At 37.6% G+C, this 13,249-nt stretch overlaps 1 pseudogene; it reads right to left on the reverse strand.

Moving 5' to 3' along the window:
* Nucleotides 1–3,011: 3,011 nt before the first annotated feature.
* LOC149187872 (purine permease 3-like) overlaps nucleotides 3,012–13,249 on the reverse strand; it is a 37,335-nt pseudogene continuing 27,097 nt past the window's right edge.

The raw sequence follows: 13,249 nt of genomic DNA on the forward strand, positions 1-13,249 counted from the left end.
GCTGAATATTGTCATCATGAGTAAGCTTCAAAGACTGAGGCATCCATCTACGAAGGTTTGAAAAGAGTCTCACATGATTCTAAGACCTCTTGTTGCAATTCCCTCTTCTCTGCCAATGTGGGTCATCTCCTTTCTTCCCCAAATTTGTTGTTTTAATCACAAAAGCTTTTATCTCCAATTCATTTCAAACATCTTCCTCACTTCAACCCCAATTTTGACAGTTTCTTTTATACACTATCTAAACTAAATTCTAATCCTCCTTAGAGTTCTTATTGAATAGCACACAATCATAGTCATGCATCCTGTCTACTTCATATTAATGAAAATCTCCTTCAGAGTAATAAGAATTATGAGAAAGATATAATATTCCAAAATAATAAACCTAAATCTACCTATATATCTTTAACATATCAATTGATATTTTTCCCCTAGAAAATATTATATGGAATTTCTAAAACTTAAGCATATTAGTTCGATAGTTATCCCTAGTAGTTTCCATATTGAGAATTAAATGAAATTTTTGAAATTCATTTTAAAAGGAGATACTTTAGCAAAGTAGTTATTGTGTGTGTGTGTGCGTGTATATATATATATATATTGTGTGTGCAGATATATATATTGTTAGGAAATTCTGACACACAGGAAATACTTAAGTATAACTTGGTCTAGTATAGAGTTAGGTAAAGTGTGTTTCTTTAGTATGTACTTTTGTAACTTACAATCCAACAGTCATGATATGTTCTATAAATTAAGTGATCCGACGGTTCATTGTCTCATCGGTATTACGAACACTTGATCTGTGGCTTAACACTCGATTGGTCCATGACCTCTATTTAAAGAGAATGGAGAGTCATTTGTAAGGGGATCGTTCATGAGAGAAGCTTATTTAAATTTTCATTCTCTTATTAATAAATTGCCTAAAGTGGCCGCATTGGCTTAGGCCATGGATTGTTTCTCTCTTTGAGGGTTTTAACCACGTCAAGAATAATGGTGTATTAATCTGTGATCTGTTTGTGAGGGGTGTCCTTTGGTGTTCTATCTGACGAACTTACGATGTAAATTCCTACATATATACAATTTTCCAGGTTTAAATTTAATATTTTAAATTTATGAATTGAAATATCTACCCTAACCAACATATATTTATCTTTACATCTCTAATATATTGATTGAATATTTTTTCCATATAAGTTTTGATATCGAGAATTAAAAGACTTTTCTAGAATTTATTTTAAAAGCAATTTATTTTTAAATTTAATTATAAAATTTAGAAATTGGATATGTATGATGTATTTATGTATGCATGAGAGATAACTAGATTTTGATTTAAGGTTTTAAATTCAGAAATTCTATATTTTTTCAAATGCCCTCTCAACTTAAATTTAATATCTTGAATTTATGAATCACTATTAAAATAATATGCATTGTTATGAAATTTTAAAATATATATTCAATTTGAACCGAAACACATGTGCACGCATGTATACACATGCATATAACTAGGATATATAAATCTTAACCTTGGGTCTATCAAAGGCCCATATGGATCAAATCTCTAAAGGTGCAGATATTTCCTCAAGTTTTTCACTGAGAAAACTCTTTTGCATGATGAGATATTTGATCCCGCTCGATGCTTGATACATCAAGAGTTAAGATGGGTTAGGCTAGTTCATAAAGTATTCATGGATGATAATCATAAGTAGTCAAAATCAAATCATTGAGAAAACATGCCACAAAATAGCCTTAGACTTATTGAAATTTATGAAGCTAAGCATCAACCAAGATATTAGAAAAGATAATATGAAAAGGAAAACCATGAAACCAATACTTAATAACACTTCAAGATCATTTGTAGCACAACATTTCAACTCAATGATTTTCACATTGACTATATTGTGTAGCACTTTATTTCAACCAATTATTTTACTTGCTTTCACTATAACATTTCAAACACAAATTTTACTCTATCAAAAACATGGAAAATTCAAATATAAATTTGAAATGACATTAAATTAAATTACATCTTGATACTCCCGAGTTTAATTTGTTGTTATTTATGTTCTTACAATAATAGAAATGTAGAGAGGAGTACTCCCAAATCAATTAAAATAAGTTACATCTTGATACTGATAAGTTTAATTTGTTGTTATTTATGTCCTTGTAATAATAGAAATATATAGAGGAGTACTCTAAAAGCATTCCCCGATGCACATGATCATCTCCTAAGCTTGTAATCTTGAATTCCACACAAATACGGTAAAAATAACACATTCTCGTGTATATTTTAGTGAATTTTTAAGGAACATTGATACATTTTAGTGAATTAATAGTGATAAAAACCAAGTTGGAACATTATGTTATATTGAAAGGGTGTGTCTCATCCTCCAATGATAATTGGGTTCCAATTTACACAAGGTTAGGTTACCATAACAATAAATGTTGTTTAAATTATTGTCATCATAACGTTATTGATCAATATTTCAATGTTTTCCATCAAATTCTCCTCCTAGGTTATCATATTATCCTTATTCTTAGTTTTATACCTAATCATTTAGACAAAAATTGGTCAAGAGACATTGTTTGTAACCTATGCATTGATACTTTTTGAAAATGTTCTCTTTTAGAACATTTAGTGGATATTTTCTCCAACCTCGTTATTATGTTAATATCTATAAATGTGTTTATCTTTGAAACAAAATCATATTTACAAAATGTATTTTGAAAAATAAGAAACCATTCTATCCAATTTTTCTTTTCTTTATAATATTATTTCTAATAAAAAATATTACTCCTATGAAAAATAAGTTCACTATCCATTCAAATTAATTGAAGTTTCTCACCATCTTATCATGAAAGCATCCTCCACATAGCTAATTAAGATCAACTTCAATACTGAATTGAAGCATAATTCATTATTACAATTCATTATTACCAGGTTAAGATCAACCTCAAGACTGCATTGAAGCACAATTCGTTATTACCATCAATGTTAGATAATTCTTCAACATTCTTCATAAATCATTAATGGACTAATCTGCATGTGCATTTTCTAAGCGGCCTTCTGGCATTTTTTGTTGCCTAGGGATGCAGATAGGAGGTTGTTGTTTCAAATAGCCATAGTATTCCCCGTGAATTCCCACAAAGCTAGCACAAGTGCCATGCCCATCTCTGCACTGAATTCCTCATGGTACAAAACCACCGCCAGTACCTCTGTCACGGGAATCATAGCAGCAATGATGAATCCACTCAACAAAGAGCTCGCCAGGGATGTAACGCTGAAGATCCCAATGTAAAATAGCTGCCATGCTACTGCACTCCATAAGAGAGCCATGGAGTAATCGATCTTCCCCACACCAAATTCCTTGGCCTCCTTGTGAAGAGGTTGGAAGTCTCCATTAATGAACATTCCCACCGTACAGAAAATAGTAGCCGAAAAAGACATTATGAATTGCATCTCCATAACAAGCACATACATTATTTTGGGCTTTGTTATTTTGTAGCTCAGCTCAATCAACGGAATAATGAAACCATATAGGGTAGTTGCGCCTAGTGTCAAGACAAACCCCAGCACGTACTGCCTCTTCGTTACTCCTTCGGGCCTGTCGTTGCTCGTATGGAAGGCGAGCAAAATGGAGCTACCCGTGATCAAAACTAAAGAGTTTACATAGAAGGGGATGAATTTCTGCCATACTAACATTCATAGAATAGGATGAATCTTTATAAAAACGAATTAAATGAAAGGAAAAATACAAAGAAAACCTTTTCAGTGGGAGATTACATTTAGATCTCCATGGTTGTAGCAGACATAGTTACCCTAGGAAAGCTTTTGGGTACGTTGATCAAATCGTTAGTGGACGGGTTCAGAAAATAAAAAACTTGACGACGAGAGTGGATAGTGTGTTTACACACAAAAATATGGCCACACCACTCTGCAGTACACCCAATACCACGAAATTGTGTAGGAAGAACACTTTGAACAACCCAATCATTTTACTCAGGATTGTATTTCATAAACTATGTTTCAGTGGACGCATACAAGTGCCCAGAAGCAACTATGCGTGGAAACTTGTCCGATCGCTAGAAACTCCACATATTAACCACCCCTCTCTAGAGGTCCGTCTTTGCATAAAAAATTTATGCAATCATTTCTGTTATAGACATTGTTGGGCACTGAAACCCCAATCAAACATGTCCATAAACCAAGTGCTCCTATGTCCCTAAAAGTGTTGTTTCATACCCTAAAGGAACTAGGTCAACTGATTACATCATCTCCCAGAAGTTCTCCACAGGAAACTGCTCAGAACTGTTCAAAACTGGACCATACTGATTGCTTAGTGCTGAGGGTGAGATGCATCGCACCTATTACACACGGGGGGTACGATGCATACTAAAAATTCCTTCTATAGGGTGTGATGGATGAGAGTAGATAAATGGCGGAGGCAGTTCGCTAAGTGGATGATCTTGGAATCTTCCATAAACTTCCCTAGGACACTTGTCTCTCTGAATTCGCCCAAGGAAAAGTAAGAGATCATCAATCTCCAAGTGGAATCAAATATGTCCATAAACCAAGGGCTCCTAAGTCCCTAAAAGTGTTGTTTCATACCATAATGGAACAAGGTCAACTGATTACATCATCTCCCAGAAGTTCTCCACAGGAAACTGCTCAGAACTGGACCATACAGGTTGCTCAGTGCTAAGGGTGTGATGCATCCCACCTGCCCAGTGTAAAAGGTGTGATGCATACTGAAAATCCCTTTTGTAGGGTGTGATGGGCAACAGTGGACAAATGGTAGAGACAGTTTTTGAGGTGGATGATCATAGAATCTTCCAGAAACTTCTCCTATGACACTTGCCCCTCTGAATTCGCCCAGGGATGAGTAAGAGATCATCAATCTCCAAGTGGAACCAAGAACTATCAGAGAGGACACTAATCAAAATCCCAGAAGCTGACTCACCCCCCTGCAATCATCTATATATGGATCCCTCATCCAAGAGATCTAGAGGCTGGAATTTTGTATCTTGTAAGGAAGTGTTGTTGGTTTCTTGTTGGAATATCATATTGTTGGGTGATCTAATCTTTTCATGAGGTGAAAGAAGGGCTTTCATGCTGGAGGATGACGTTGGGTTAGAGAAATTGGTTTTAATTGATCCAAATGGAAAATGGCATCAACCCATGGGACTCATCCACCCATATTATTCATCGACCCATGAAATTTACCCATGGTATTGTAAATGGCATCCACCCATGGTATTGTAAGTGACATCCACCCATGGTATTCATTCACCCATGGTATTGTGACATCCACCCATGGTATTGTGACATCCACCCATGGTATTCCTTCACCCATGGAGTTGGCCCATGGTATTGTGAAATCCACCAATGGTGTTCATTCACCCATGGTATTGTGACATCCACCCATGGTATTCATTCACCCATGGAGTTGGCCCGTGGTATTGTGAAATCCACCCATGGAATTGACTCGTGGTATTGTAACTGAAAAATACTATAAGTAACAAGTCACATTTTGTAAAAGGACAGATTGTCCGTAACAATGTAGCCTTTACAGTTCAGAGGCATGTAGCCACACATCTCTTCTCAGGATAAGCTACCATTGCCCTAGTTGGTTTATTTTCATTACTATTTTAAATAAAAGTTTCTTTGTGGTTTTGTTTATTGGGCATTCTCCTATTTTTCTTATGGCAATTGAAGTTTTCAAATCTTGGGGGTCCCTCCTCCCAAGATCCATTTCAATCCCTCAGATCTTGGGGGCCTCCCCCCAAGATCAGGATCAGTGGTATCAGAGCATGTTATGATTCGATGGGAATGAGGGTTGCATGCATATTTCAGTCTCAATTTTTTTGCAGGAATTTTTTTTGGGCGACGACATTGCAGATCAGATATGAAACATTTGGTACAAAATTTACAAAGACAAATACCATATCTGGATTCCTCTCGAAAAATCACCCAATTTCAAAAAAAAATGGGTCGAATCGAAGTTCGGATGTGGGAGATATTGCTGATTTAAAATCAGTTATTTTATCAAAAATTTTGTGACGGGGAACTGTTGTACCGCGAATCTGAGATCTCATAGTGTCCAGATAAGTATTCCCAGCTCATGGGAAGATGAAAAATGATCCTTCTTCTTCTAAAAACAGGTTATAATAAATATTCTGAGTTATATTGGCCGAGTTATATCCATTTTAATTCTGGAGCAGCATTCAGAGTGGGATCCCATCGGAGACATGCCCTCCCACCCCACTTTAGTAGGCACCTGCTTCACATTCATCAGTTTCAACATATCAGCATTCAACTTGGGTTATTTGGAGACGTTCCCTCCCACCCCAGGCTATGTAGGCACCTGCTACTTCATCAACAACCAACATCATGGTTATGGGTCAACCGCATAAAATCTTTGTCATCGAAGTCCATTTGCTAGGCTACACACTGTCAGAATCATAGTTGGTCACAAGCATTATAGGGTATCTCTATCCTAGGATCTTCGTTTATTAGGGTATTGGGTTAACCACATAAAACCCTTATCTTCAGTGGCTCTTCATATTCAACAAAGGCTTCGCAAGAGGGAACTTTACGCAATGGGGACCATTGCTTCTTAAGGAGGGAGGAATGATCCGAATGGAAAATGGCATCAACCCATGGTACTCATCCACCCATATTATTCATCGACCCATGAAATTTACCCATTGTATTGTAAATTTCATCCACCCATGGTATTGTAAGTGACATCCACCCATGGTATTCATTCACCCATGGTATTGTGACATCCACCCATGGTATTCATTCACCTATGGAATTGGCCCGTGTTATTGCGAAATCCACCATTGGTATTGTGACATCCACCCATGGTATTCATTCACCCATGGAATTGGCCGGTGGTATTGTGAAATCCACCCATGGAATTGACTCGTGGTATTGTAACTGAAAAATACTATAAGTAACAAGTCACATTTTGTAAAAGGACAGATTGTCTGCCACAATGTAGCCTTTACAGTTCAGAGGCATGTAGCCACACATCTCTTCTCAGAGATAAGCTACCATCGCCCTAGCTGGTTTTCTTTCTATTTCTGGTTGTAAGCACATTTCAATATTTTCCATTAATGAAATAAAGTATTATTTCCACTGCATCTTTATGTATATGGGGGTCTCTTCCCCAAGATACATTTCAATCTTTCAGATCTTGGGGGTCTCTCCCCCCAAGATCCATTTCAATCTTTTAGATCTTGCGGGCCTCCCCCCAAGATCCGGATCAGTGGTATCAGAGCAGGTTATGATTCCATGGGAATGAGGGTTTGATGCATATTTTAGTTTCAAATTTTGCAGCAATATTCAACAAACTTCAGGCATGTGATACAACCTCCACAGAGCACTTTCTTGGGTTATGTAGGAAGAATTTTTCTTTTTTCATTTTTTTGCAGGAATTTTTTTTGGGCGGTGACTTTGTAGATCAGATCTGAAACATTTGGTACAAAATTTACAAAAACAAATACTAGATCTGAATTCCCCTCGAAAAATCACCCAATTTCAAAAAAAATGGGTCGAATTGGAGTTCGGATGTGGGAGATATCGCAGATTTAAAATCAGCTATTTTATCAGAAATTTTGTGACGACGAAATTGTTGCAGCGCGAATCTGAGATCTTAGAGTGTCTAGATAAGGATTTACAACTCATGGGAAGATGCAAAATGATCCTTCTGCTTCTAAAAGCAGGTTATAATAAATATTCTGAGTTATATTGGCCGAGTTATGTCCATTTTAATTCTGGAGCACCATTCAGAGTGGGTTTCCATTGGAGACGTGCCCTCCCACCCCACTTTAGTAGGCACCTGCTTCACATTCATCAGTTTCAATATAGAAGCATTCGGCTTGGGTTATTTGGAGACGTTCCTTCCCACCCTAGGTTATGTAGACCCCTGCTACTTCATCAGCAACCAACATCATGGTTATGGGTCAGCCGCATAAAATCCTTTTCATCGAAGTCCATTTGCTAGGCCGCACACTGTCAGAATCACAGTTAGTCACAAGCATTACAGGGTATCTCTATCCTCGTATCTTTATTTATCAGGGTTTTGGGTTAACCACATCAAACCCTTATCTTCAATGGCTCTTCATATTCAACAAAGGCTTCGCACGAGAGAACTTTACGCAATGGGGACCATTGCTTCTTAAGGAGTGAGGAATGATCCAAATGGAAAATGGCATCAACCCACGGCACTCATCCACCCATATTATTCATTGACCCATGGAATTACCCATGGTATTGTAAATGGCATGTACCCATGGTATTGTAAAATCCACCCATGGTATTCATTTGCCCATGGAATTTACCCATGGTATTGTTAATGGCATCTGCCCGTGGTATTGTAAAATCCACCCATGGTATTCATTCACCCATGGAATTGACCCATGGTATTGTAACTAAAAAATGCTATAAGTAACAAGTAACATTTTGTAAAAGGGCAGATTGTCTTCCATAATGTAGCCTTTATAGTTCAGAGGCATGTAGCGACCACATCTCTTCTCAGGGATAAGCTATCATCGCCCTAGCTGGTTTATTTCCATTACTATTTTAAATAAAAGTTTCTTTGTGGTTTTGTTTATTGGACCAACTGTGATACTGACAGTGTCCGGCCTAGCAAATGGACTTTGATGTTTGTGGATGACCCATAACCGTGATGTTGGTTGCTAATAAAGTAGTAGGTGCCTACATAGCCTAAGGTGGGAGGGCATGTTTCCAAAGGGAACCCACTCCGAATGATGCTCCAGAATTAAAATGGACATAACTCGGTCAATATAACTTAGAATATTTATTATAACTTGTTTTTGGAAGCAGAAGGACCATTTTTCCTCTTCCCATATGATGGAAATCCTTATCTGGACACTCTGAGATCTCAGATTCGCGCTGCAACAGTTCCGTCGTCACAAAAATTCTGATAAAATAGCTGATTTTAAATCAGCGATATTTGCCACAGCCGAACTCTGATTCGACCCATTTTTTTTTGAAATTGAGTGACTTTTCTCCAGATCTGGTATTTGTTTTTGTAAATTTTGTACCAAATGTTTCAGATTTGATTTTCAAAGTCGCCGCCCAAAAAAAAAATTCCTGCAAAAAAATGAGAAAAAACTTCTTCCTGCTTGACCCAAGAAAGTGCTCGGTGGAGGTTTTAGCACATGCCTAAAGTTTGTTGAATATTGCTACAAAATTTGAAACTGAAATATGCATCAAACCCTCATTCCCATGGAATTATAACCTGCTCTGATACCACTGATCCAGATCTTGGGGGAGGCCCCCAAGATCTAAGAGATTGAAATGGATCTTGGGAGGAGAGACCCCCAAGATCTGAAAACTTGAATTGCGAGAAGAAAAATATGAGAATTCCCAATAAACAAACCACAAAGAATATTTTTATTAAAACAGAGAATAATTTTAAGAGCTACATTGTGGCGGACAAACTGTCCTTTTACAAAATGTGACTTGTTACTTATAGTATTTTTCAGTTACAATACCATGGGTCAATTCCATGGGTGAATGAATACCATGGGCGGATTTCACAATACCACGGTCCAATTCCATGGGTGAATGAATAACATGGGTGGATGTCACAATACCATGGGTGAATGAATACCATGGGTGGATGTCACTTACAATACCATGTGTGGATGCCATTTACAATACCATGGGTAAATTCCATGGGTCGATGAATAATATGGGTGGATGAGTACCATGGGTTGATGCCATTTCCCATACGGATGAGTACCATGGGTGGATGTCACAATACCATGGGTGAATGAATACCATTGGTGGATTTCACAATACCACGGGCCAATTCCATGGGTGAATGAATACCATGGGTGGATGTCACAATACTATGGGTGAATGAATACCATGGGTGGATGTAACTTATAATACCATGGGTGGATGCCATTTACAATACCATGGGTAAATTTCATGGGTCGATGAATAATATGGGCGGATGAGTACCATGGGTTGATGCCATTTTCTATTCGGATCAGTAATCCTCTTTTCTTATTCTTGATATTAATAAAGCTATTCACGTTTTCCTCCACATTCTTGTATGTTTGATGATATATGCATTTGTGTGGCCAATATATATCTGGTCCTATATTTTTTATGATTGTAGATATCTGTTATTTGATAGTGTTATGCTGCTTTGATTCCAAAGGTGCTCTTTGAAGCTGGGTAGACGAAGGAGAAAGTGGCAAGGATCTATGACAAGGGAGAGGAACCGAGTAAGGAACCAAGCACAAGACTGAGGTTGGTGTCCTTCATTCCTCTCTTATCTACTTCTCATAAAGGAAAATGAAAGTAGTTTTAGTTTTTGTGTTTCTAAGATAGCTACCAGTCCCAGTGGGACTAGCAGCTCCGAGTGGACACTAGATTTCCCAATAACAAAATGGATACTCCACTGGGGAGCGAATAGATTGTTTTCTTGTCTATATTTTTTTGTTTTATAAACTTACATATGGAGCCTGAAGTCAAGCCAGCTAGCCTTCGAACTGCATTTTCTATCCAAGTGCAAATTAGATCAATGTTTCTTCAGTCTATCTCTGGGTTTTGTTTATAAACTAAACAATCGATTTTCAAACCTTCTAATTTCCCTAGTGGTGGCTCTAGTAAATGTTTAGTCAATTTAGTGTTGTCTAAATTGCTATTATAAATTGTCAACCCGGGGCTCGTAAGCTGATGAAGTGAAGGTGTACAGTATATACTTAAGTAACCTCTTAGATCTTTTTGTCGTTTGGGGGTGTTGTGGTCAATTTAACTTCCTAAGATGGAGTGATGATTTTATAAACAAATGAGTGATTTGTGTGTGTATGGTGGTTTCTAAATGAGTGAGTGTGTGTAACTGGTGGTTTCTAACTACCTTCTAAACTTGCAAAGAAAGAGCTTGAAAGAAATAACTTGAAATGAAACTAAAAGCAAAGCATAAAAACCACTTTCTAATGGCACTAGTCACTACTCATGCTGCTGCAATAAAAAGGTAAGAAAACCCACTTTAAAGACCAATTATAATGTTCATCTCTTCCTAACACTCTGCTTCCAACACATAGTACTATGTGAAACACGATTAAGAAGTAGTTAGATATAAGTCTAAAAAGTAATCAAGCTCTAAGATGACAAATTATAACACCACTGTGCCTCTCTCCAACATTCTGCTTCCAACATACATTGTAATGTGTAACAAGTGAAGAAAGAGTTAGTGATATATGTCAAAAACTACTCAAAGCAAGCTGTGATTTATTAGTATTCTGATCTCTTAAAGATGAACAACATATGATAAGGAGACCATCAATATGTTAGCATACAACTTGAGAAACTAAACTAGAAATCAAGCTAGAAAAATAGAATAAAGGCAGCAACTATGAATATGACAACTGAAAATACCATTAGAGATAAAGCAAATACAACAAAGACACACAATCCCGGGCTAACACCTGCAGAAAAAAATCCTGATCAGTTAAAGTAAATGCTGGAAATGAGATGACAATGAAAGTAAATCAAAACTGTACATGTATTAAAGAAAAGGAAAATTGCTGAATTCAAAAGAAGGAAATGGCAAGAACATAAAGGTAAATTTACTGTACAAAGGCTGTTATGAATGGGGGCCCTCCATCCACAAAACCCAAGGAAATATCAGCTACTTGAAGGAGTCAAAACAACACAGTATTCTATTAACTCATATGCAGAAATTATAGTAAAAAGTGTTTAAACAGCAGCTTCAAAACAGAGTTTCTGTACACACTAAAATTGTAGCAATTACATAAACAAAGCAACTAAAAACTAATCCTTAAGCGTGCGCAGATGCTGGATTTTATAGGTGTATGAACAACTGCCTACTGCGTAAAACATGAAACTAGAAATTAACTGACAGTCATGCTAATTAAATGGTACATCAACACGTAAACAGGTCCGTGTGTTATCTAGAGGGTACGGTCGCCATGGAGGTTGAATCCAAGGTTGGATCCTGTCTCCCATAACCTGCATAGCGTGGAGGAATCGCCATCTGGGGTGACGTGACCTATCAGCTCACGCAACACCGTTTGAGCTGGCTTTGTTGACCGAAGTTTGATCCACGTTGACCGGAGGTGTGCGTGGCGTTGCTGACGGAACCAATAGCATAGGAACCTTTAACACCTTCATTCCCATGTGCCCATGTGATTCATTTTTCAAAATGACACGTGGAACATAGAGATCAATGAAAAGGCTGCGGAATGACTAGATAGCTGCAGAATTGTTGAATGGCTGTGGAATTGCCAGACAGCTGCGGAATTTCTGTGCATATGTCAAAAATCTAGACAAACAGTCAAACATTAGCAAAGTTAACCAATCATGCTTAAAGACATCAAATGTAATGATCTGGATAGGTTTATGAGGAAAATAGGGCAAAAGAGAGGGATAAGTGATGAAAAGCTGTAGGTAATGATAGATAATTAGGTGCAAGTTAGAGGCTCTACATACCCCCACTACGGGGGTGTTGCATGTCCTCATGCAACGAAAACATTGTTTAATCCAACTGCTGAGATGCCTCTGCTAGGACATCTAGTCTTCTCCTCTTCCTCTGTGTAGCCACATTGACTCTTGGTTTCCTCACCAAGCATCCGAATTTTAAATTGACCAAAGCTCTGCTTAGCTTCCTGCATTTTTTCCTTAGCTTTCTGTTTTTCCTTTGCCAAAGGCCCAGATGAAGCATGGTATTATTGTGGACCATTTTGTCCACTTTACCTTGTTCCTTTAATGCTTCATTCTCTTGTGTGATGTGGCGGTTTAAAACTTCAAGCTCAAAAAATTTCTTGTTTAAGTGAGTGAACTTGCTGTTCAAGAGGTAGAACAATGCTTGGACCAGCAGCAGCTTGTTCTAATGTCTCCAAGTAGTTATATACTCTCTGCTGATCTGGGTCAATCTCTGGTGACCTCTTTGGACTAGGCTCACGCTCAAATTCGATTTTATGCTCCTGTTGAAAAGGGCTTTCCTCTCGTGGAGGAGTAACCTCAACATGTGGTGGGCTTGCCTCAAAGTCAAGTCTTGTAGCAACCTTTTCAGGTGTGCTCGATTTAATAAAGAGTGACTCTTTGATCTTTGTGGCCCCCACTTTGCTTTGTAGCCTGCTGCTCCTCCTCACAGTGGTGATGCTCTGTTTTTCCTTTTGTTGCTTTTGCTTTTGTTTTTGCATCTTCTTGGAAAGGGCAGCCTCATGAAATTGGGCCAATCTA

The sequence above is a fragment of the Pinus tabuliformis genome, chromosome 3_1 (assembly GCF_031772625.1).
Source record: "Pinus tabuliformis cultivar Carrire ecotype Pingquan chromosome 3_1, CPIR1, whole genome shotgun sequence".
Lineage (NCBI taxonomy): Eukaryota > Viridiplantae > Streptophyta > Pinopsida > Pinales > Pinaceae > Pinus > Pinus tabuliformis.